This window comes from Meles meles, chromosome 16, assembly GCF_922984935.1.
Source record: "Meles meles chromosome 16, mMelMel3.1 paternal haplotype, whole genome shotgun sequence".
NCBI classification, from domain to species: Eukaryota; Metazoa; Chordata; class Mammalia; order Carnivora; family Mustelidae; genus Meles; species Meles meles.
In genome coordinates this window covers 7332166-7359285 of record NC_060081.1, presented here as the reverse complement: position 1 = coordinate 7359285, position 27120 = coordinate 7332166, and the positions used below count along the sequence as shown (strand labels likewise).

At 43.2% G+C, this 27120-nt stretch overlaps 1 pseudogene; it reads right to left on the bottom strand.

The window, feature by feature from the left end:
* On the bottom strand, positions 1-24894 carry LOC123927111 (annotated as a pseudogene).
* Positions 24895-27120: the final 2226 nt, after the last annotated feature.

Sequence of the window (27120 nt, the reverse complement as noted above, 5' to 3'; positions counted from 1 at the left end):
TCATCCTACATTTGTGGTGTAATTTGAGGTTAGGCAGCATCTCAACATGTTTTTCAGAGCTTCCACCACCTCCTTGTTCCTCAGACTATATATGAGCGGTTTCATTATGGGGGTGAGGATGGCACCAAGCATAAAGAGAACCTGGTCCAGCTTTGGACTGTGATAAGAAGTAGGCCTCATGTAGATCAGCATGGCTGGACCGAAGTATAGGCTCACCAGAGTCAAGTGAGAGGAACAGGTGGCCAGAGCTTTATTCCTGCCCTCCACAGAGTTCATGCAGAGGACAGCAAGGAAGATGAGAGCATAAGAGGACAGGATAAACGACAAAGGAATGAGGAGCACCACAATGCTTGTCATCACTACAGCCTTCTCATAAGCAGGGATGTCCTCACAGGCCAACTTTAGGATGGCCATGACCTCACAGAGGAAATGGGAAATCTCTCTAGAAACACAGATGGAGAAATGCATAGCATACATTGTGTGCATGAGTGATATAAGAGCACCTCCAGCCCAGGAAATGAAAGCCATCTGCAAACATACTTTCTGACTCATGATCAGGGTGTATCTCAAAGGGTTGCAAATGACCACATAACGGTCAAAAGCCATGAGGGTGATGAGGATTCACTCAGCAATTCCTAGAGTCAGGAAGAAAAAGATCTGAGTTCCACAGGCCACCTGTGATATACTTATCTTCCCTGAGAAGAAGTCAGTTGCCATCTTTGGTACAGTGCTAGAGATTAATGTCAGGTCCATAAGGGCCAGTTGGCTGAGGAGAAAGTACATGGGTGTGTGGAGGTGAGAATTCACCCAATCAGGAATATAATGTTGGAATTTGTGTTTACAGCCACAGTGTAGATCAGAAGAATTGCAGAGACAAGGACGTTGATATGTTTTATACCAAGGCCCAAGAGGATAAAGTCCGTATTTGAAGACACATTTCTTTTATCTATGTTTCTGTCTTGTTAGGAGTAATCAACCCCGGGAACAAGCCAGATGTAGAAAAATCACAAAAATATGTTAGATTCTGTTCTCCAAGCTCTTTCATTTCATTCATTTATTACCATTATCAGCAGCAGCAGGCTGTGGTATTTCTGCAAATGACAACATTTTAGCCAATGTCATGGCAGAGTAGGATATGTCATGTCCCTACCTATCCTCTTTACTCACAGCACAAATTGGGACAATTAATGTCTAGGTTGCATCTCTTAATGTTATCTCAGAGATAATACAACTCCTCCCCTCCTTTTTATGTCATTGCTAGGAGACCCTCTTCCCCTCTCCCCTTAAGGCTCTTTCACTGCCCTACGTGAACCTTGCTTAAGTATATGTTATATGTTCCATACTCATTCAACCATACATTTTTCCATTCCACTATGTCCTATACATGGTGCTAAGTCTTACCAAGACAAAGATGAATAAAATATAATCTCTGATGCTAATGACGTTTAGCCTTATAGAAAAACATGACGATGGAAAGGTACATATGAAAAAGTAAGAAAGGTTTTATAATGGAACGATATGCTGATCTATGGCAAATAAGGAAAGAATATGCAATTGGGGGGGAATACAGTCTTTTCAATAAATGGTTCTGGGAAAACTGGGCGGCCATATGCAGAAGAATGAAACGTGATCATTCTCTTATACCATACACAAAGATAAACTCAAAATGGATGAAAGACCTCAAAGCAAGACAGGAATCCATCAAAATCCTTGAGAAGTACATGGACAGTAACCTCTTTGACATTGGCCACAGCAACTGCTTGCAAGACATATCTCTACAGGCAAGGGAAATAAAAGCAAAAATGAACTTTTGGGACCTCATCAAGATAAAAAATTCTGCACAACAAAGGATAGTCAACAAAACTAAGGGTCAACCATGAAATCGGAGAAGGTAGTTGCAAATGACATTTCAGATAAAGGGCTGGTATGCAAGATCTATGAAGAACTTCTCAAACTCAAAACCCAAAACACAAATAATGCAGTCAAGAAATGGGCAGAAGACAGGAACAGATATGTCTCCATAGAAGACATACAAATGGCTAACAGATAAGTGCAAAAAATGTTCATTGTCATTAGCCAGCAGGAAAATTCAAATCAAAACCACAATGAGATTCCACCTTACACCAGTCAGAATGGGAAAAATTAACAAGGTAGGAAACAACAAATCCTGGTAAAGATGTGGAGAAAGGGGAACCCTCCTACACTGTTGGTGGGAATTCAAGCTGGAACAGCAACTCTGGAAAACAATATGGGGGTTCCTGAAGATGTTAAACATAGAACTATCTTTCCACTGAACAATTGCACTACTAGGTATAAACCCCAAATATACAGATGTCATAAAAAGGGGGGCACATGCATCCCAATGTTTGTAACAGCAATGTCCTCAATAGTCAAAATGTGGAAAGAGCCAAAGCAGTCTTCAAAAGGTAGACAGATAAATATGTGGTATATATACACAATGGAATATCACTCAGCCATCAGAAAGGATGAATACATACCATTTGCATCAATATGGATGGAACTGGAGGGTATTATGTTAACTGAAGTAAGACAAGGAGAGAAAGACAATTATACGGTTTCACTCATAAGCAATAGCATGGAGGACAATAGAGGAATGGAGGGAAAACTGAAGGGAAGAAATCAGAAATGGAGACAAATCATGAAAGACTCTAGACTCTGAGAAACAAATTGAGGGTTTAAGAGGGGAGGGGGTTATGGGGATGGGGTACACAAGTGATGGCTATTAAAGAGGACAGCTGCTTGATGAGCACTGAGTGTTATACACAACCAATGAATCATTGAACACTACATCAAAAACTAAAGCTAACTAACTGAACATAATTAAAAATAAAAGTTTATTGTAAGGGCGCCTGGGTGGCTCAGTGGGTTAAGCTGCTGCCTTCGGCTCAGGTCATGATCTCAGGGTCCTGGGATTGAGTCCTGCATTGGCCTCTCTGCTCAGCGGGGGGCCTGCTTCCCTCTCTCTCTCTCTGCATGCCTCTCTGTCTACTTGTGATCTCTGTCTGTCAAATAAATAAATAAAATCTTTTTTTAAAAAACAAACAAACAAACAAACAAACAAATAAATAAATAAATGTTTATGGTAAAAAGAAAAAAGAAATTAATATTTCCCACAAAATTAGTGGAAATATAGAGAATACACTGTACAATGGAGATAGAAAATATTCCTCAATTTTAAAATCTAGAGGAGATTCAGGAAGAAAGTCTAACCTCATGTAGACTTTAAGAAACAAAAGCAAAAACTAACTATCAAACTGAGGCATTAGCCCTCTAGGTGTTTCGAAAGGAAAAGTGTCTCAGAGATTGGCTAGCCCAGAAGAGTAATGTGGCTTGTCTAGGTTCATATTATTACTAAACATTGAAGATAAATGGTTAAAGGTCACATCCCAGCATTTTTTTTTCAATTATAGTTCACCTTCAGATCCGTATTAAATATATTTATATTGGAATTATCATTAAATAAAGCATTGTGTGGACATTTTATGACTTTTCTAAGTCTTTTTATTGAAAGGTTTACTTTTTGTTTAACTTTATTTTTTCAATGTTCCAAGATTCATTATTTATGCATCACACCCAGTGCTCCATGAAATACATGCCCTCCTTAATACCCACCACCAGGCTCACCCAAACCCCCACCCCTCTCCCCTCCAAAACCCTCAGTTTGTCTCTGAGAGTTCACACTTTCTCAGGGTTCATCCCCTCTGTCCGATTTCCCCCAACACCCTTCTCCTCTCCTCCCAAATTTCTCCATGTTATTCCTTATGTTCCACAAGTAAGTGAAACCATATGATAATTGACTCTTTCTGCTTGCTTATTTCACTCAACCTTAATCTCCTTCAGTCCTGTCCATGTTGATACAAAGGTTGGGTATTCATCCTTTCTGATGGAGGCATCATACTCCATTGTATATATGGACTGTATCTCATTTATCCATTTGTCTGTTGAAGGGCATCTTGACTCTTACCACAGTTTGGCAACTGTGGCCATTGCTGCTATGAACATTGGGGTATAGATGGCCCTTCTTTTCACTACATCTGTATCTTTTGGGTAAATACCAAGTAGTGCAATTGCAGGGTCATTGGGTAGCTCTATTGTTAATTTATTAAGGAATCCCCACACGGTTTTCCAAAGTGGTTGCACCAACTTGCATTCCCGCCAACAGTGAAAGAGTCATAAAGTGTTCACATTGTAATAAAAAATTAATTGATATTTAGAAGAAACAGACCAAATATTTAGAATATTAAATTTACCCCTGGGGATAAAAATACATTATATGTTTATTAAAAAAAAATGGAAGGGGAGGCGAAACATAAGAGACTATGGACTCTGAAAAACAACCTGAGGGTTTTGAAGGGGCGGGGTGGGAGTTTGGGGGAACCAGTTGGTAGGTAATAGGGAGGGCACGTGTTGCATGACGCACTGGGTGTTGTGCAAAAACAATGAATACTGTTACGCTGAAAAAAAATAAACTAATTAAAAAGTTAAAAAAAATTAAGAATATGATCACATTTCAATGGAAATTTGTTATTTAATACAACATTCTATTAACAATGTTCACTTCTTAAATAAATAAATAAATGAACAAATAAAGCCTTGTGTTGTTCTCTGCTTTATTAGGATAATGTTAGTTTCATTAATAAATAATCTTCATAATTTCACTGGCTAAATGGCTATAGTCAAAGAACTGTATGTCTTGTTTGAAGTAAAAAATAGACTGCGGATAGGCAGATGGCTCTCTTTTGAGTGACATAAAAAATCCCCACCTCTTGACATTTTGTCTTTCATAATCTTCAACACTGACTTTATTATTAGTAGTATTAGTATTAGTATTTGGTTTTCTCTGCCAAAAGAACAAAGTTCTCTTATTCTTTTTTTTCTTTTCTTTATTTTTTTATGTTCAGTTAGCCACTGTATAGTACATAATTAGTCCTTCTAAGTTCATTATTTTCATCTGCATCAAGCAGAAAGCAGGAAGGATGTGGAAATGTTAGTGGGCCAACCCTGTAGGTGTTTCATTGACCTTACACTAATAAATTCTAGTCCAGTCACATAGCAGTAGATCACTACAGGAGAGACCGGGAAGTATGTTTATCTCAGTGAAAAGGGAAAAAGAGGATATAGATTTGGTAAATTATCCTGTAACATTTAAATTACTTTGCATAAAGCCTATAAGTTGGCTCCCAGTGGGGATACTCTTTTGTGTTCCTTTACCATTTGCTTGAACATATGGTGGTATTCGAAGTACCTGTTGAATTGAACACACCTTCTGCTCAGGCTGGCAGTTCCTCATTCTCCTTCCATGAATTTGATTCTTGGCCCTTTCAAAATAGTAGTGATCTTTCTTTGGAAACCACATTAGTTATCTACTGCTGTGTAACAATTCTCTCAAGATAGAACAGGAAACATTTATTACCTCACAGCTCTTCCCATCAGCAGTCTGTTTGAAGCTTGACTGGGTCCTCTGTTCAAACCTTGCTGGAAAGCAAGGTTGTGATCAAAGTGCTAGCAGTGCTACAGTTTCATCAATTCTTCCCTGGGAGAGGATGTATTTCCAAGTACACTCAGGTGTTGTCAGCAGAGCTCAGTTCAGTCCTCCTGGGTTGCTGGACTGAAGACTTCAATTTCTTGCTGGCTGCTGATTGGGAGTTTCCTTTACTTCTGTGATTTTCCATGGGGTATCTCATAGCAAGTGGCTAGATTCCTTCAAGAAAGAGGGGAGGAAGAAAAAAGAGGGAGAGAGGTGAAGAGTCAGAACAAGAATGAAGTCAGTCTTTCTGTAATCTAATATCAGATGTAGTAAGTGAAAAGATTCAGCTCTTGTTTAAAGGGAGAACACGCAAGGTCATGAATACTGGCAAGCAGGGATCATTGGGGCCATATGTTAACCTATTGCAAAAAATTTCCAAGTTCATTGTATTTTTGTCAAAACTTTGAATTTTAGATTTAGGAGGTACTTCAGAAAAATCTACTTTATTCTTATCCCCAGTAATTTTTACCTCCTTTTTATTTCAGGGACGAAGAAATCACAGCTTAGAAAAGTTAAATGGTTAGCCCCAGATCACTCAGGTATTTAACAATGAAGAAACAATACCAAGGTCCACTATTATTTTGATTTTCTTGACCAAATGCAGAAATTTACCATATGATTTACTAAGTAAATTATTTCTTGAGTTATTTTCAACTTGTTCACAATAATTATGTTACTTATATAGCCCTTCAGGAACAACTAAACATGCTATAATTCAGTATAAAATTCACTCTCGTGCATAAGGACTATGAAGGAATGTTTAGAAAACCATCCATATAACCAAGTTTACCTTTTAAATTAATAGTTTGTTATAGTTTATATGTGGATATTTATCATGTAGACAATACCTTAAATATTGATGTACTTCAATTTATACATTTATATATTTTATATGTCCATAAAACTTTAAGATATCTACACATTTAAATGATATCCACAGACAGCCCTTAAGTCTTGAATAAAGATTTGTAAATATATGTGTCATTATTTCCCTTTTCTTCCCATGCCTTGATATATTTTTATAACTACCTTATTTATAATTGTCAGGCAAAAGGATAATTTCTTTTAGGCTCCAATATGACATGACCAGTGCAGTCAGACTAGGAGATTTGGTCATAATGTGTGCATTTTATGTTTGATTCTGCTACTTGATTTAAAGCTGAGTTAGTGGACTGTTCTACAACTTTTCCTTTTCCAGGTCTTAACACTTGTATTGCCACATGTGTAGACTCAGACTTTCACTTGCCAAAGCTCTCAGCCCAGAACAAAGTAGTAAATAGGTTTATTACTCAGAGAATAATGTGATGGCCTTTAGGGCTTCTGGTGAGTGCGTATGATGGTGAATCTTTTTTGAATGATGTTGTGACAAGGGACATTCATTCTGAGATCCGTCCCATTTCCAACATTGTCTTGTTGATAAATTACTTTTTATTCTGAAAGGACTTGGTGTTCTCTTTCTCTGATACCCTATGCCTTATTAAAACACTTCCAGCAAGGGATACGGTAAATGCATGCCTATGATCTAACAGGCTGTCCTCTATGAGGAGGTGCTGTCCTCCACAGAAAATAAAGTCAAGAGCTGAAAACACAGATCTCTGAAGAAGTCCCTGTTGACCTGTGAGAAGCAGAGTTTGGAAACATTCTTGGTAACCATTCACACACATTGCAAAATCAGCATCTCTTAATCCTGTCTTCACTCATCGATTGATTCTTCTTTATCCACACACTTATTGACTTCAAGTCAATAAGTCTATACACCAAATAAAGCCACATGTTTAGTTTCCAAAATGTATCTCTATCTTCCTTTATTTCATTTAAAATTTTAACCTTCCACTGATCATTCCTCTCTATTATTTTTTTTCTTAGCCATCAACTCTGTTACATCTTTTTTTTCTGTACTTCCTTTTTTTTTAAGATTTTATTTATTTATTTGACAGAGAGAAATCACAAGAGAGGCAGGCAGAGAGAGAGGGAGAAGCAGGCTCCCCGCTGAGTGGAGAGCCCGATGCGGGACTCGATCCCAGGACCCTGAGATCATGACCTGAGCTGAAGGCAGCGGCTTAACCCACTGAGTCACCCAGGCGCCCTTTTCTGTACTTCCTTAAAGGGACAACTCCTCCAATTCTTTGGCAATCAGACTCTCCCCTTTTACTGGAAAATCAGAACGTAATTTTCCTGATTATTGACAGAAGGAGAGGAAAATATATTTGTACAGAAAATGTGTTAGTGGCATCCAAGGAGATGAACGTTGCTATTTCTGCATTATTGACCAACAATGATGGATGAAACATTTCTTTCCTTTACACAACATTACAATCTACATAAAGAAATTCACAATTCACAAATACTTCTTCGGGGATTTATTTTTTTATAATTGATTACTCTAAGTTTTATTACTTCTAGGAAAGCCCTTTATCACTTTCAAGTTAATTCATCACTAAGGAAAGGAAGGCATGGTTTGCTTCTTATCTCTTGTTTGAAGGAAATCATTTTATTAGGGAACTGAAAATAATGCAAACACATCGTAAACAATCTGAAACTTCGGATTAGTTTGTGAAGGATTTGTTGTTGTTGTTGTTGTTGTTGTTGTTTTAGTCAAAATAATGGGCTTCTGACATCACTGAAATGAAACTGTTCATGGTGTATATTAAATACAATCAAGGTAAATATTATGTCATAAAGGAAACCATTTTCCTTTTTTTTCTCTTACCTTAGTTTTCTAGTTGAATCTATGAACACATTGACAACCTATGTATTTCTTTGATTTTGTCCATTTCATTGAGCTTATCTATTAAAAAGGACAGAACTGATCATATTTGTTGCCATCTATACAGGAAAATCCAGAAAATTTTAAGTGGGTTTTATGCTTAAAAAGTACTCTCTGGTTTTGTATTTCAACCAGCTTGTGGAAGCACTCCTTTCTGTGCAATTTTCTGCAATGGAAAGAATTATCACATACCCTTTATATGTTTCATTTTCCCAAAAGGCTCGGTGAGAACAGATTCAAAGCCCTCATTGGGTCCCTGTAGATCTTTCTCTTATCCTGACTGTCTGTTCTGGGCTCTGACCTAAATTAGTTGCATATAGAAACTGTAATGGGTATGTTATTGAGATTTACATGGTTTTGTTTTAAGATCAAAGTGGCAAATTTTATTTATATTGGAATTTAGAGTAAAAAAAAAAGGTTTCACTTATGTTCTGTCACATAATCTTCAAAGTACAATGTAAGAAGACTTTATGCATTCTTATCTTAATAATTAGACATTGAAATAGTATTCTAAAATCACACAGTTATTAAGATTAAGGGCTGTGACCCACGTCCTCTTCTCCAGATTCCAGAAAGCATTGTCTTTACCTTTCTAAGAACTCTTGATGGATGTGTGCCATTTCCAAATAAGCAATAGCAAAATGAAATGTCCTATGTGCCTTTCACCTATTTTCTTAAACTCCAAGGAAACAGAGTAAGTGGGAAAATATTAGTTTCTTAAAAGATAGTTCATTTTTAAAAAAAAAGCACACGAAAAATAAAACAAACAAAGTTGATCATTTACGTTACCAGATTCATGCTGGAGAGTGTGTGTGTGTGTGTGTGAGAGAGAGAGAGACAGAGAGAGAGAGAGAGAATGAACATGCATGTGCGTGCAAATATAAACACTATCAGAGTATATATAGTTGACTTTTTAAATAATTTCAGTTAGAAGCACATTCATATGGGTACTAGGTTAACACTAATGATCTTAAAGTAAACTCAAGGTATTAGTGATAACCTTGAAATTGTCATGGTGAGTTAACCAGGAATTGTAATTATTATCAGGTATAAATTTTTTTTTGCTGGCATGAGTGAAAATACAACATATATGCATAGTCTAAGGAATGTATATTCCTTTTTTCCATTTTATTTATTTTTTCAGTGTAACAGTATTCATTGTTTTTGCACAACACCCAGTGCTCCATGCAATACGTGCCCTCCCTATTACCCACCACCTGTTCCCCAAACCTCCCACCCCTGACCCTTCAAAACCCGCAGGTTGTTTTTCAGAGTCCATAGTCTCTTATGGTTCGCCTCCCCTCCCCAATGTCCATAGCCCCCTCCCCCTCTCCCAATCCCACCTCCCCCCAGCAACCCCCAGTTTGTTTTGTGAGATTAACAGTCATTTATGGTTTGTCTCCCTCCCAATCCCATCTTGTTTCATTTATTCTTCTCATATCCACCTACCCCTCCATGTTGCTTCTCCATGTCCTTATATCAGGGAGATCATATGATAGTTGTCTTTCTCCGATTGACTTATTTCACTAAGCATGATATGCTCTAGTTCCATCCACGTCGTCACAAATGGCAAGATTTCATTTCTTTTGATGGCAGCATAGTATTCCATTGTGTATATATACCACATCTTCTTTATCCATTCATCTGTTGATGGACATCTAGGTTCTTTCCATAGTTTGGCTATTGTAGACATTGCTGCTATAAACATTCGGGTACACGTGCCCCTTAGGATCACTATGTTTGTATCTTTCGGGTAAATACCCAGTAGTGCAATTGCTGGGTCATAGGGTAGTTCTATTTTCAACATTTTGAGGAACCTCCATGCTGTTTTCCAGAGTGGTTGCACCAGCTTGCATTCCCACCAACAGTGGAGGAGGGTTCCCCTTTCTCCTCATCCTCGCCAGCATCTGTCATTTCCTGACTTGTTCATTTTAGGCATTCTGACTGGTGTGAGGTGATATCTCATTGTGGTTTTGATTTGTATTTCCCTGATGCCAAGTGACGTGGAGCACTTTTTCATGTGTCTGTTGGCCATCTGGATGTCTTCTTTGCAGAAATGTCTGTTCATGTCCTCTGCCCATTTCTTGATTGGATTGTTTGTTCTTTGGGTGTTGAGTTTGCTAAATTCCTCATAGATTTTGGATACTAGCCCTTTATCTGATATGTCGTTTGCAAATATCTTCTCCCATTCTGTCAGTTGTCTTTTGGTTTTGTTAACTGTTTCCTTTGCTATGCAAAAGCTCTTGATATTGATGAAATCCCAATAGTTCATTTTTGCCTTTGTTTCCCTTGCCTTTGCCATTGTTCCTAGGAAGATGTTGCTACGGCTGAGGTCGAAGAGGTTGCTGCCTGCATTCTCCTCAAGGATCTTGATGGATTCCTTTCTCACATTGAGGTCCTTCATCCATTTGGAGTCTGTTTTCGTGTGTGGTGTAAGGAAGTGGTCCAATTTCATTTTTCTGCATGTGGCTGTCCAATTTTCCCAGCACCATTTATTGAAGAGGCTGTCTTTTTTCCATTGGACATTCTTTCCTGCTGTGTCGAAGATTAATTGACCATAGAGTTGAGGGTCGATTTCTGGGCTCTCTATTCTGTTCCACTGATCTATGTGTCTGTTTTTGTGCCAGTACCATGTTGTCTTAATGATGACAGCTTTGTAATAGAGCTTGAAGTCCGGAACTGTGATGCCACCCACTTTGGCTTTCTTTTTCAATATTCCTTTGGCTATTCGAGGTCTTTTCTGGTTCCATATAAATTTGGGGATTATTTGCTGCATTTCTTTCAAAAAAATGCATGGTATTTTGATAGGGATTGCATTAAATGTGTAGATTGCTTTAGGTAGCATAGACATTTTCACAATATTTATTCTTCCAATCCAGGAGCATGGAACATTTTTCCATTTCTTTTTGTCTTCCTCAATTTCTTTCATGAGTACTTTATAATTTTCTGTGTATAGATTCTTAGCCTCTTTGGTTAGGTTTATTCCTAGGTATCTTATAGTTTTGGGTGCAATTGTAAATGGGATTGACTCCTTAATTTCTCTCTCTTCTGTCTTGTTGTTGGTGTAGAGAAATGCAACTGATTTCTGTGCATTGATTTTATATCCTGACACTTTACTGAATTCTTGTACAAGTTCTAGCAGTTTTGGAGTGGAGTCTTTTGGGTTTTCCACATATAGTATCATATCATCTGCGAAGAGTGATAGTTTGACTTCTCCTTTACCAATTTGGATGCCTTTAATTTCTTTTTGTTGTCTGATTGCTGAGGCTAGGACTTCTAGTACTATGTTGAATAGCAGTGGTGATAATGGACATACTGCCGTGTTCCTGACCTTAGCGGAAAAGCTTTCAGTTTTTCTCCATTGAGAATGATATTTGCGGTGGGTTTTTCATAGATGGCTTTGATAATATTGAGGTATATGCCCTCTATCGCTACACTTTGAAGAGTTTTGATCAGGAAGGGATGCTGTACTTTGTCAAATGCTTTTTCAGCATCTATTGAGAGTATCATATGGTTCTTGTTCTTTCTTTTATTAATGTGTTGTATCACATTGATTGATTTGCGGATGTTGAACCAACCCTGCAGCCCTGGAATAAATCCCACTTGGTCGTAGTGAATAATCCTTTTAATGTACTGTTGAATCCTATTGGCTCGTATTTTGGCGAGAATTTTTGCGTCTGTGTTCATCAAGGATATTGGTCTGTAGTTCTCTTTTTTGGTGGGATCCTTGTCTGGTTTTGGGATAAAGGTGATGCTGGCCTCATCAAATGAGTTTGGAAGTTTTCCTTCCATTTCTATTTTTTGGAACACTTTCAGGAGAATAGGAATTAGTTCTTCTTTAAATGTTTGGTAGAATTCCCCTGGGAAGCCGTCAGGCCCTGGGCTTTTGTTTGTTTGGAGATTTTTTGTTTTTGTTTTTTTTGTTTGTTTGTTTTTTGTTTTTGTTTTTTTTTTTTGCATCTTTTTTCCATTTTATTTATTTTTTTCAGCGTAACAGTATTCATTCTTTTTGCACAACACTCAGTGCTCCATGCAAAACGTGCCCGCCCCATTACCCACCACCTGTTCCCCCAACCTCCCACCCTTGACCCTTCAAAACCCTCAGGTTGCCCCAGCCTCCCACCCCTGACCCTTCAAAACCCTCAGGTTGTTTTTCAGAGTCCATAGTCTCTTATGGTTCGCCTCCCCTCCCCAATGTCCATAGCCCGCTCCCCCTCTCCCAATCCCACCTCCCCCCAGGAACCCCCAGTTTGTTTTGTGAGATTAAGAGTCATTTATGGTTTGTCTCCCTCCCAATCCCATCTTGTTTCATTTATTCTTTGATGACTGTTTCAATCTCCTTACTGGTTATGGGCCTGTTCAGGTTTTCTATTTCTTCCTGGTTCAGTTGTGGTAGTTTATATGTCTCTAGGAATGCATCCATTTCTTCCAGATTGTCAAATTTGTTGGCGTAGTGTTGCTCATAGTATGTTCTTATAATTGTCTGTATTTCTTTGGTGTTAGTTGTGATCTCTCCTCTTTCCTTCATGATTTTATTGATTTGGGTCCTTTCTCTTTTCTTTTTGATGAGTCTGGCCAGGGGTTTATCAATCTTATTGATTCTTTCAAAGAACCAGCTCCTAGTTTCATTGATTTTTTCTATTTTTTTTTTTTTTTTTTTTTTTTTTTTTTTTGGTTTCTATTTCATTGCTTTCTGCTCTGATCTTTATGATTTCTCTTCTCCTGCTGGGTTTAGGGTTTCTTTCTTGTTCTTTCTCCAGCTCCATTACGTGTAGGAATAGGTTGTGTACTTGAGACCTTTCTTGTTTCTTGAGAAAGGCTTGTACCGCTATATATTTTCCTCTCAGGACTGCCTTTGCTGTGTCCCACAGATTTTGAACTGTTGTGTTTTCATTATCATTTGTTTCCACGAATTTTTTCAATTCTTCTTTAATTTCCTGCTTGACCCATTCATTCTTTAGAAGGATGCTGTTTAGTCTCCATGTATTTGGGTTCTTCCCAGCTTTCCTCTTGTGATTGAGTTCTAGCTTCAGAGCATTGTGGTCTGAAAATATTCAGGGAATGATCCCAATCTTTTGATACCGGTTGAGACCTGATTTGTGACCCAGGATGTGATCTATTCTGGAGAAGGTTCCATGTGCACTAGAGAAGAATGTGTATTCTGTTGCTTTGGGATGAAATGTTCTGAATATATCTGTGATGTCCATCTGGTCCAGTGTGTCATTTAAGGCCTTTATTTCCTTGTTGATCTTTTGCTTGGATGATCTGTCCATTTCAGTGAGGGGAGTGTTCAAGTCCCCTACTACTATTGTATTATTACTGATGTGTTTCTTTGATTTTGTTATTAATTGGTTGATATAGTTGGCTGCTCCCACGTTAGGGGCATAGATATTTAAAATTGTTAGATCTTCTTTTTGGAAAGACCCTTTGAGTAGGATATAGTGTCCTTCCTCATCTCTTATTATATTCTTTGGCTTAAAATCTAATTGATCTCATATAAGGATTGCCACCCCAGCTTTCTTCTGATGCCCATTAGCATGGTAAATTGTTTTCCACCCCCTCACTTTAAATCTGGAGGTGTCTTCGCGTCTAAAATGAGTTTCTTGTAAGCAACATACTGATGCGTTTTGTTTTTTTATCCATTCTGATACCCTGTGTCTTTTGATTGGGCCATTTAGCCCATTAACATTTAGGGTAACTATTGAGAGATATGAATTTAGTGCCATTATTAGTCTGTAAGGTGAGTGTTACTGTATATTGTCTCTGTACCTTTCTGATCTACTACTTTGAGGCTCTCTCTTTGCTTAGAGGACCCCTTTCAATATTTCCTGGAGAGCTGGTTTGGTGTTTGCAAATTCTTTCAGTTTTTGTTTGTCCTGGAAGCTTTTGATCTCTCCTTCTATTTTCAATGATAGCCTATCTGGATAGAGTATTCTTGGCTGCATGATTTTCTCCTTTAGTGCTCTGAAAATATCATGCCAGCTCTTCGTGGCCTGCCAGGTCTCTGTGGATAAGTCTGCTGCCAATCTAATATTTTTACCATTGTATGTTACAGACTTCTTTTCTCGGGCTGCCTTCAGGATTTTTTCTTTGTCACTAAGACTTGTAAATTTTACTATTAGGTGACTGGGTGTGGACCTATTCTTGATGACTTTGAGGGACGTTCTCTGCATCTCCTGGATTTTGATGCTTGTTCCCTTTGCCATATTAGGGAAATTCTCTCCAATAATTCTCTCCAATAGACCTTCTGCTCCCCTCTCTGTTTCTTCTTCTTCTGGAATCCCAATTATTCTAATGTTGTTTCGTCTTATGGTGTCACTTATCTCTCGAATTCTCCCCTCATGATCCAGTAGCTGTTTGTCCCTCTTTTGTTCGGCTTCTTTATTCTCTGTCATTTGGTCTTCTATATCACTAATTCTTTCTTCTGCCTCATTGATCCTAGCAGTGAGAGCCTCAATTTTTGATTGCACCTTATTAATAGCTTTTTTGATTTCAACTTGGTTAGATTTTAGTTCTTTAATTTCTCCAGATAGGGCTTTAATATCTCCAGAGAGGGTTTCTCTAGTATCTCCCATGCGTTTTTCGAGCCCGTCTAGAACGTTCAGAATCGTCATTCTGAACTCTTGATCTGACATATTACCAATGTCTGTGTTGATTAGGTCCCTAACCTTCGGTACTGTCTCTTGTTCTTTTGTTTGTGGTGATTTTTTTCCGCCTTGTCATTTTGTCCAGATAAGAGGATATGAAGGGACAAATAAAATACTAATAGGGTGGCAAAGACCCCAGAAAAATGCGCTGTAACCAAATGAGAAGAGACCCCAAGTTGTGGCGGGGAGAAGGGGGATAAAAAGAGGTTCAGAAAAAAAAGAAAAAAAATTAAAAAGTAAAAAAAAAGAAAGAAAAAATATAAAAAAGAAAGAAAAATATATATATTTAGATAAACTAGTCAAAAAACGTTAAAAAAGAAATGGGTAAAAGTGCTAAAAAATTTAGCAGGAGAAGAAAAAAGAAAAAAGAAAAAAATTAAAAAAGAAAAAAAATTGAAGTAGATGCAAAACTAAAGAATCATGGGGAGAAAGCCATGAGGTCCGTGCTTTGCTTTCTCCTCCTCTGGAATTGCGCTGCTGTCTTAGGAATTGAACCTACTTTCCTTGAAAGATAAACTTCGTCCTGGCTGGATATTTTGTTGATCTTCTGGGGGAGGGGCCTGTTGTAGTGACTCTCAAGTGTCTTTGCCCGAGGCGGGATTGCACCGCCCTTACCGGTGGCCAGAATAAGTAATTGGCTCGGGTTCGCTTTTGGGAGCTTCTGTTCCCTGAACGCTTTCTGTAGAGTTCTGGAGGACGGGAATGAAAATGGCGGCCTCCCAGTCTCCGGCCCGGAGGAGCCGAGAGCCTGGGGCCCCACTCCTCAGTGCGCCCCAGAGGACAGCACCCAACCACTCCCGTATCCCCAGCCTCTAGCCGTGCTCCGAGCTCACCCAGCCAGCAACCAGTTCAAGGTAACCCCGAGCTGAGAGTTCAGTCCTCGGCTCTGTGTCTGCAGCCAGCTTCTTCGTTCTAATACCTGCGAGCTCTGCGACACTCTGACATCTCCGATCCATCTGTGACCCTGCAGGACCTTGGGCCACGCTGACCCCGCATGGGCTTCCCCCTGGTTTAGCCTCTGCAGCAATGTCCCTCAGTGGAACAGACTTTTAAAAGTCCTGATTTTGTGCTCCATTGCTCTGCAGCTTGCCGGGAGCTGGCCTCTCTCCCAGTGGTCTATCTTCCCGTCCTTTTAGATTCACTTCTCCACCAGTCCTATCTTTCAGAAAGTGGTTGGTTTTCTGTTTCTAGAATTGCTGTTCTTCTTCTCTTCGATCTCCCATTGGATTTGTAGGTGTTTGTAATGTTTAGATAATCTATCGAGCTGATCTCCTGCTACCTGATGTAGTCTCAGCCTGCTACTTCTCCGCCATCTTGACTTCTCCCCCATTATTTACTTATTTCGAGTGGTTTTGGGTTCACAGTCAAATTCACTGGCGAATACGGGCAGTACCCACAGGACACCTGCTCTGCCATCGCTCACTGATCACTGGCCCCTGCCACGCCCCCAACACTCAGAGGCACAGGCCTGCTCCCTGAGGGCTTCCAACGACACCACAAAACTATCAACCATCCGATCATCCGTGGCAAAGCTGGTGTATCACTTACAATGGATGAATCCACACTGAGACATCATCATCACCCACTCAGAGCCCAACGTTGTCCATTCTCTGGGGTTTTGTTTTCCTTTTTATAACGATTTTATTTATTTATTGGACAGAGAGAGAGAGAGACAGACAGACAGATCATAAGTAGGCAGAGAGAGAGGGGAAAGCAGGCTCCCCGCCAAGCAGAGAGCCCAATTCAGGGCTCGATCCCAGGACCCGGAGATCATGACCAGAGCCGAAGGCAGAGACTTGACTCACTGAGCCACCCAGGCACCCTTCCTTCTGTGGGTTTCGACAAAAGTATCTTACCACCACAGTAGCTCTCTGAATAGTTCCACCGCCTTAAAAATCCTCTGTGCTCTGCCTAGTCACCCTACCCACCCACCCACGCCCTCTCCCCATCCACCCACCCACACACACCCTCCACCCTCACCAAAATCCCTGGCAGCCAATGGATCTTTGTTGTCCCTTTTGCCTGCCTGCCTGCCTACCTGCCTGCCTGCCAGCCTTCCTTCTTACCTTCCTTATCATTATTTTGAATATCATTCATTTATTATGAAAGACAGACATGGAAATTACTCACACGAGGCAAGATTTCACCACTTCAGTGGACTGAGTAGTTTCACAGAATGCCATTTCAATCATGATTTTTTTCAGTCTATATTTTCTCAGAATGTCACCGTCTCTAAGTAAGAAAATACTCCATGTCATGTAGAACTACTCCGATGCCTCCATATTCTGGGAGAAGACAGTTACCGCCAACTTTCAGGCCAAGTGGCTGAATCTCTCCACCCTTTCCTCCAGAGCCTGACCAGTAGCTATTCCTGTTGCTTGCAGTACTTTTCCTTGAGATTTTTTGGGAAGCATCCTGCCTCCTTTGGTTACAATTTGGGCTGCACTCCTTTGAAGCAAAACCTGGTCAAAGAGGGGGAGAAACCCTCTGCACACACCTGTCCGTCCATGACGCTGTCTGCTACAGTTCATACTCTGCTCTCCAGCCTACTGATCTCATGAACCTCTCCATAGCTTGGCCTCCTTCAGCATGTCACATTTAGTTGGAACCGTGAGGCGGGTTCACCTCTTCTGACTGGCTTCTCTCAGTCAGCAAGACATGCAGAAGTTTCCCTGCCTGGCTCCCCATAGCTCTCCATAGTTCACTCATCTCTTTCCAAAGCCCTGAGAGCCATTTCTTTCGTGGCCTGGATGTTCCCCAGTCTCTGTATCCATTCTCCTCCTGAGGGACTTCTTGATTGCTTCCAGTTCAAGCCATTACTAGTGAAGGGGCCGTGAACGTCTGCATGTAGATTTCTGTGCAGACATCTGTCTTCAACTCGTTTGGGTCATCGATACGTACCAAGGAGCAGGATTGCTGTGTCATACAGTAAGATTATGTTTAGCTTGGAGAGGCAATCACCCATATTTCTGGCCTTTGGGGCGGGGGGCACACGGGAGCCGAGCGGAGGGCTGTGCACGGAAGGACGAGGTCATGAAGGAGGGAGAATTCAAAGATGCTGGAAAGGAAGACCTCAGGGTTGGTGTCAGACCCTAAGGATGACATTGACATGAGACAGAGTAACAGGAAAAGGAGCCTACAAATTTGTTTCCTAAAAGTGTCCCATGAAAAAGCCCTCCCGAGGAAAGCCAGACCCTGAGAAGGAGCAAATCCTAGTTGCTGGTATATTGGGTTGAACAAGAAGAGGCGATTGTGGAAGAGTAACTACACTGTGTGGGGAGTCTACAAGAAGACATGGATTTGAAACAAAGAAAGAAAGAAACAAACAAACAAACAAACAAGATCAATTTGTCCAGAATTCTCATGTTCATTCTCAACTTCCTGTCCTTGACGATAAGAACGTCACTCACAGGGTATCTGGGTGGCTTAGTCCCTTAAGGGTAAGCGGCTGCTTTTGGCTCAGGTCCTGATCCCACATTCTGGGGATAGAGTCCCACATCAGGCCCCTTGCTCAGCATGGAGCCTGCTTCTCCCTCTCCCTGGGCCTGCCCCTCCCCCTGCTTCTGCATGCCCGGAATATATGTGTGTGTACACATATACATATATGTGTGTATAAACACATATACATATATACATGCCTGTGTGTGTTTGTTTTCCCTCTCTCTCTTCTCTCTCTCTCTTTCTCTCTCTCTCTCTCTCTCTCTCACTCACTCAAAAAGAAGAAAGAAAGAAAGAAAAATGGCTGTCACTCCCTCCCCCTTCTGCGATAGGGGAGACATCTCCCAGGGGAATGGGCAGAGGATGCTTCAGGGGAGAAAGGGGGAGACTTATCTCTCCCTCCTTGCACCTGCAGTTGGGGAGGGTTTTGTATTTGCTGCTGCTGCTGCAGCTACGTTTCAAAAGGGTCTATAGCTCAAAACAGTATTCTGGTTTCCTTAACATCTAAACCTTATCTCAGGATTGGGTTATGACAGGACGGAGGGAGGGAGGGTGGCCCACAGTTTTCATCAACATGGTGGAGAAGGAGAAGAGGGGTGTGGGCCTGTGCATATTCTTCTCCATGGTGGGGTGAGCAGAGGATTCACATTCAGCTCTTGCCAGAAGGGATATAATCTCTCCATAAACAAGCAGGCAAAATATCAGGTGAACAGTAAGGGCAAGTAACGGTCAGAGGAACATAGACAAGATTGGCTCTAGATGCTGGAGTTTCCCAAGCAATGATCTCCGCAGAGTCACGCAAATGTCAAAGATTTCCAGAGACCATGCTTAGGTATGGAAGTCATTCCAAAGGTAGGGTGCTATCATCCGGTGAGTGTTGTCTGCTGTCCCCGGCTCCCAGGAGCACTGTATCTTGCAGATACAGTACGAGGCTCATCCCTGGATGGAATTGTGCCAGAGAAAGGGAGACAGCAGCATGTCCTTGAGCCTAAGGTGTGTTGAAGAGAGTGACTCTATAAAGCACATTGGGCTGAAGAAGACCAGCTGGATTTCTGTGGGTTGGTTTTACATATTGGTGACAAGGGGATGGGTGTGGGTGGGTGTAGTTTCTTTACTTTCGGAAAGAGGTGAATGCCCTTTCCAGTGGAAGTATTTGCACCACGTGTCTGGCAGGATGGGAGGGTGTGGCTCCGTCCCTTTACAGAGAAGTCAGGAAAATCAGGCCTTTTAAGAACTAGGCAAAGAGAAGAGTTGAGCTTTGGTAGTCGCAGCACCTGGCACCTCTGCAGAAAAAAATAGAAGGTTCCCAGAATGAATTGAGCTGCAGGAGTCAGCGTGAACGGACCCCACCACCCTCAGCCCCCAGTCCCCCCCACCCACCTTCATCATCAGTTGCAGCCGTTGTCCAGCATGTGACCTAGTCCAATGCAGCCTCGTCTGGGGAGCGGCTGTGTCAGTGTGGCGTCATGGGGAGTAGACTCTGTGTCATCATGGTTGTTGTCCTCATCATCCTCACCTCTTTATCATGGGGAGCGGCGTCCGCGTTTTCGTCGCCTCTTCTTAAATGGACCTGACAGGTCGGTTTTATTTTCAATGTTTTGCATGAAATAAATCTTTTCTTGATTTTCGCTTTGTGTCAGTCTCATTCCTTTGATCACGGACCCTAACATTGGGTGCTTGCCCAGGATCAAACAACGGGAACTGAGCCAGCAACGGAATTGATGGGAAAAGCCTCTGGATGTGTTGAGATCTTGTTCATCTGTCTGCTTGGAGCTCCAGGGTATGGCCCACCGGGAAGAAGCTAGATGCAGCTATGCTCACCAGGGCTGGAGTGGATGCGGGATGCCCCATTCCTCTGTTGGTAGATCGACATGGGGTTTGAGTCCTTTTTGACAGTCAGGGGGGTGCAAGTCCCCGAAGATGGTCAGGACATTCAAGTCCCCCTAGACGGTCACCCGGGGATTCGAGTCCCCCTAGGCAGTCATCAGGGGGTTTGAGTCCTTCTAGGCAGTCAGCGGGTTTGCGTCCACCTAGGCGGTCTTCAGGGGTTCATGTCCCACAAGGTGGTCATCGGGGGCTCGAGTCCCCCTAGGCTTCAGGGGTTTTAAGTCCACCTAGAAAATCCCCACTGGTGGCAGGAACGCTGGGATTGTAGTTGCCTTTGTCTTGTCTTTTTGTTGTCTGCTGTGTTGCTTGTTGTGTTTGGGGGAATGGGACAGGCAGAGAGTAAGGGGACTCTAACTTTTGTCTCTCTGTTCCTCATAAGAGATGTGGGGCTTCTTCCTCACTCATTTCCTGTGTTAAGGGCTATAACTGGAGCCAAGTGGGGTTAGTCTAAATCGGGATAGAGACTTTAAGGAATATTCCCAAGCAGCTACTGAAACTCTCCTAGTTTTGGGGAATTCCTTGCCTTCTCGGTCCCAACATGGACTGCCTAGACCCTCCCCCTTGCTGGCTTGAAAGCATGGCGTCTGAAGTGGGATGGGCCCAGGTGGAACATGAAATCTGTTAGCACAGAGATGACTGAACTGATGGTTAATTGTCTCTCTCAGGGTTTGAATGGGTAATTGTTAAAGTAGCTTTCAGAGTCTTTGGTAACCTTAAGTTTTGAAGTTTTCTTGGATGACAAATGGGATGAAGTGCTAGGGCGCTGGTTGCTGGAACAAGGTTTGTGCTTTTGAAATCTTTTGGTAAACATGTTTTGTGTTTAACTGCTATGGCAACAGTTCACAATTGGTTAATATTTAGTCTTCACTAGAGATTAAGATGTTTCTAAGAAAACGTAAATGGTTTTCTTTGCCCATCAAGAATTGTAAATGAGATCTCTTTGACTCATAAGGCTTTTCCCTGATATGCTAAGTTACTCAGGAAGTACTGCTAAATCCATGATAAACCTTGGGTTACATTTGGGTAAATGCTGTAACTACTCCAGAGGGTCTATGACATTTTCTAAAGTTTTAATGTTTTGATAAGGGTCATCATTTGATATTTAACCATTTATATTCTGCGTTTTGCCATTTGTAATTGTTTTAATTCTCTTGTAAGTTGAATTCCACCTTAAAGGAAATTCATATAGGATACTTTCAGCACAAACACCGTTCTTTGATATATTGAAATCCTGGAACTGAATTTCCAGAAGTAAAAGTTGCACTCGCACTAAACCAGAATTAGTACGGTGACTCAAGGTAAGACTGAGTCTACAGAAGCTTTCCTAGAAAGCCTCATTGAAGCCTATAAAATATATACCCTGATCGACCGTGAGGTACGTGAAAATCAGTGGGCAGTGAATATTGTTTTGCCAGTCATTCAGCCCTGGATATAAGGAGGAAGCTTCAGGAAATTGAAGGATTTGAAGGGAAGAATCTGATTAAGCTCTTCAGAATAGCAGAAAAAGTGTTTAAGAACAGGTATGCACAGGAGGATGAAAAACAGACAAAAAGTTGGTTAAGGTATTGGCATTACATGAGATAGGTAGAGGATAGTAAATGGAAGGAAAAGCCTAAGCACAGAGAAGGCCAGTGGGAAGACTTAGATTCAGATCAGTGTGCTTACTGTAAGGAAAAAAGACACTGGGCCAGGGAGTGTTCCAAAAGGAAGATGACAATGCTAGCCACCAGAGTAAAAATTGAAGTGGAGGGGAAGTCAATTGAATTTTTTGGTGGACACGGGAGCCCAGTTTTCCGCATTACTTAAACCTATGGGATAACTCTCTTGAGAGGAAGTATGGGTACAAGGAGCAAATGGCACAGCAAGACATAAATGAACAACAGAAAGGACTTTAAATTTGGCCTCAGGAGTAGTGAAACATCGATTTTTGGTCCTCCATAATGCCCCATATAACTTGATGGGAAGACTTCTCCTCCACAAGTTATGAGCTGGTATTCATTTCTCGGAAGTAGACATGACTGTAACCTTGAGACAACCCACTGTACAGGTGCTTATGGCAGCAGTAGATGAATACCTCCTTTACGAGCCAGTCTCAAAACCAGAGGAGACAAAGGCGGGGAGACTTTTACAAATCTTACAGGTCGAGTTTGAGCATTTGGCTTAGGGGCCTGGCAGGCCCGATATGCGGGCTCCTGGTCCAGCTAGCGAGGGGCCTTTTTTGAAAGCAGGCTCAGGCTGATGGACACAATGCTCCTTTTTGTCTAGGGAGGCACTCCTGGGTGGGCGTGGTCTCATGGCCCATGCAGCTGTCTCCAACACTGAGGTTTGGACCCTCATCCCCACAGCAAGCTTTTCTCGCTGTGGGGAAGGAGGAGTACTCTTTTCTGCTTGAGGTTACCCCATAATCAGGATTTGAATTTTGGTCTATGCACAGATGCCTGAACACCCAGGTTGGGTAGAGATTACAGCCTCAGGCCCTGACTGGTTCCACTGCAGGAGATGGCGCCCACTAACTAGGGGGTGGACTAGAGATCGGGCTCAGCCTGTCACGCAGAGCATGAGTGCACATTGCAGTCTGGATATTAGGGTTTCATCTATGGCTGTGCAGGTTGATCCTCACATGGGGATTCTCGGCAGCTCATAGGGCCCTTCTTCTTTCTGGAGGGCAGGAAGAAGGCTGCGTTGTGGCTCCAGAATTCCCAATCTGGAGGGCTTTTGGCCAGGAGGGTGAGGACGGAAGTCTGAACACACAACTGCCGGTTCAGTACAGTGCCGATTACATGGCAGTTCCATTGTACAGTATGACTTGAGATCTCCAGCACTTGAGTCAGGGCAAGTGTTGGATGGTTACTCACACTGGAGTTTGTTTCCGTGATGCCTGATTAATAGAGGGGTGACCTCATGAGGCCATGGAGGTTTTCCCAGGCTGGGGCTTGTGAGCTGCTCCAAACAGCAAGCTTTCCCTCTGTGGTACAGGGGGCTCCTTTTGGTGGCTGCAGAGTACCCCATATGGAAAGAAATGGTAGCAGAGCTCACCAAATAGATTCTGGAAATCCCAGCTCCACTTATCATTTTAGCCCAGGAACAAGTCATTTTGGATCTGGTGACTCTAGGGTAATTGGCCAAGGGGCTGAGTTGACAGGGAGCCTCATGCTGAGTAGTTAAAATCCTGGCTTGTGAACAGGGAGAGTTTTGAATGTGGTGGAAGCTCAGGCGCCATGCAGGATTCTCCTTCTCTGAGGGATGGTCACAACTCCTAAGAGCCAGGTACCATTCTGGGGACAGGAGGTGTTCTGTTTGTGCTCAGGGATCAAGTGTTGGATCATATGTAGGTATTCCAGAAGCTTCCTCTGGGATCAGATGCCTGCAAACCTCAGCTAGGGTCTGTTGAGGTCCATTGAGATCCCAATCTGGAGGGTTTCTGCTAATGTGATGGGCAGAGTTTCCTTCAGGTGGGCAGGCAGAGTCCTGCGCTGTATCACAAGAGGCCCCATCCTGGAAGGCCTGTCGTCCAGGGCTTTGGGGACAAATTTCTGCAAACACAAACTCGGATTATGGTGACAGGTGAGGTGATGGCAGGTCCGATCTGCAGACCGAGAGGGCACTGCGTCAGGATCTGAAATACGGGCAACTGGGAGGCCAGAGCACAGGCTTTTCTGTCTGGGTTGTCAGTCCCTGTTTGCCCCAAATGGAGGGGTGGCCTCATGGGTCAATGGGAGATTCTGACTCTGCGGGGATTTGTCACAGCTCCCAAGACTTTGTTGTCTTTCTGAATGAAGGAAAGAGAGCTGTTTTCCGTCCCAGGGGAACCGCCATAGCAGGGATTCCAGAGTCAGCTTCTGGCACTGGAAGCCTGGAGAACCTGACCGAGCGTGAGGATTTGGGCCTAGGGGCATGCAGGCCCTTTATGCATGCATGTGGTCCAGCTATTGAGGGGGATTGTTTGAAAGTAGGCTCTGGCTGAGGGTCACAATGCCTGTTTGTGCCCAGTGTGGAATTCCTGGGAGGGCGTGACATCATAGGCCATTCACATGGCTCCCACTCTGAAGGTTTGATCCCCAACCCCACAGCAAGCTTTTCTGGCCATGGGGAAGGAGGAGTGCTCTATTGTGCTTCAGGTTCCACCTTAGGCCGTGATTTAAGCTATGGTCTGGGCACAGATGCCTGAACACCCAGGTTGTGTAGAGATGACAGCCTCAGGCCATGGCTGGTCCCACCTACAGGAGATGGCACCCGTTACCTGGGGGACTGACTGGAGGTCGGTGCTCAGGCTGTGTCACACAGAGCATTAGTGCACAGTGCGGCCTGGATATTGGGGTTCCGTCTAGGGCTGTGCACATTGATCCTCACCTGGGGATTCTGGGCAGACCCATAGGGCTCTTCTTCTTTCAGGAGGGGAGGCAGAAGTCTGTGTTGTGGCTCCAGAATTCCCAATCTGGAGGGCTTGCGGGCCAGATGGGTGAGGATGGGCATCTGAATGCACAAGGGCTGGTTCAGTTCAGTGCCGATCACATGGCAGTACCAATGTGCAGCGTCTGACTCAAGATCTCCAGCACCTGAATCAAGGCAAGTTTCAGATGGTCACTCATGCTGGAGTTTGTCTCCATTCTGCCTGATGAATGGACGGGTGGCCTCATGAGGCCATGGAGGTTGTCACAGTCTGGGGCTTGTTAGCTGCTCTGAACAGCAAGCTTTCATACTGTGGGACAGTGGGAGTCCGTTTTGATGGCTCCAGGGTCCCCCATATGGAAAGACATGGTAGCAGAGCTCACCACATAGATGTCTGGAAATCCCAGCTCAGCTTATCCTTTCAGCCCAGGAACAAGGCAGTTTCAATCTCCTGGCTCTGGTGCAAGTGCCCAGGGCGCTGAGCCAACAGGTGCCTCATTCTGATGGGTCACAATGCTGGCTTGTGTCCAGGGAGACCTTAGAATGTGGTGAGGGCTCAGGCGCCTTGCAGGACTCTCCTCCTGTGAGGGCAGGACGCAGCTCCCAGGAGCCAGGTGGCCTTCTGTGGACAGGAAGTGTTCTGTTTTGGGCTCAGGGACCAAGTGTTGGACCATATATAGGTATTCCAAAACCTGTCTCTGGGGACAGATGCCTGCAAGTCTCAGTTAGGGTTCCGTTGAGGTCCTAGGGACATGTCAGTTTAAATCTTCTGACTCAGGGACATTGACCTGGGTATCTGCCTGGAGGTAGGTGTCTGGCATGTGTCAGACTGTGCATTTCTGTCCAGAGTGGCCAGCGAAATTGGATGGGCTCAGGGTCCTTGCAGGTGTCTCCCAATCTGGAGGGTTTGTGCAAATGTGATGGGCAGAGTTTCCTTTGGGAGGGCAGGCAGAGTCCTGTGTCACGGCTCCCGAGGCCCCATCATGGAGGGTCTGTCAGCCAGGGCTTTGGGACAAAAGTCTGCAAACACAAGCTCGGGTTATGTTGAGGGCGAGGTGATGGCAGGCCCGAATTGCGGACCATAAGGGCAGTGCCTTGGGATGGAAATTATGGCAACAGGGAGGCGGGAGTGCAGGCTTTTCTGTCTGGGTTGTGTGTTTGGGTTGGTCACGGAATGGAGGGTTGGCCTCATGGGTCCATGGGAGGTTCTCCCTCTGTGCGGTTTTTTCATGAGTCCCAATTTTTGGAGTCTTTCTGAATGAAGAGAAGAGTGCTATTTTCCATTTCAGGGGTCCCGCCATAGCGGGATTCCAGTGTTGGCTTCTGGGTCTGGACGCCTGGAGATCCCGACCGGGCATGATGTTTTAGGCCTAGGGGCATGCAGGTCCATTATGCGTGCAACTTGTCCAGCCATTGAAGGGGCTTGTTTGAAAGTAGGCTCAGGATGATGATCACAATTCCTGTTTGTGCCCAAGGTGGACGTCCTGGTTGGGTCTGGTGTCATAGGCTATGCAGCTGGCTCCCAGTCTGAGGGTTTGACCTCCTTCCCCACAGCAAGCTTTTCTGGCTGTGGGGAAGGAGAATTGCTCTTTTGGGCTTGAGGTTCCCCCATAGGTCAGGATTTGAGTTATCATCTGGGTCCAGATGCCTGAATACCCAGGTTGGGTAGAGATGACATCCTGGGGCCATAGCCCGCCCCACATGGAGGAGATGGTGCCCGCTCACTGGGGGTTGACTGGAGGTCGGGGCTCAGGCTGTGTCACACAGAGCATTAGTGCACAGTGTGGCCTGGATATTGGGGTTCTGTCTAGGGCCGTGCAGGTTGATACTCACCTGGGGATTCTGGGCAGAACCCATAGGACCCTTCATCTTTCCGGAGGGCAGTCAGAGAGCTGCGTTTTGTGGCTCAAGAATTCCCAGTCTGGAGGGCTAGCGGACGAGACGGGTGAGGACATAAGTCCGAATGCACAAGTGCCTGTTCAGTTCATCGCCGAGCACATGGCAGTTACAATGTGCAGCGTCTAATTGGAGATCCCCAGCACCTCAGTCAGGGAGAGAGTCAGATGTTCGCTCACACTGGAGATTGTGTCCATGATGCCCAATGAATGGAGGGGTGGCCTCATGGGGCCATGGAGGTCTTCCCAGGCTGGGCCTTGTGAGCTGTTCTGAACAGCAGACTTTCCTTCTGTGGGACACGGGGAGATCATATTGATGGTTCCATGGTCCCACATATGGAAAGACATGGTAGCAGAACTCACCACATAGATGTCTGGAAAGCCCAGCTCAGCTTACCCATTCAGTCCAGGAATAAGGCAGTTTTGATCTGGTGGCTCTGGGGCAAGTGCCCAGGGTGCTGAGTTCACAGGGAGCCTCTTGCTAATAGGTCACCATGCTGGCTTGTGGCCAGGGAGACCTTAGAATGTGGTGGGGGCTCAGGCGCCATG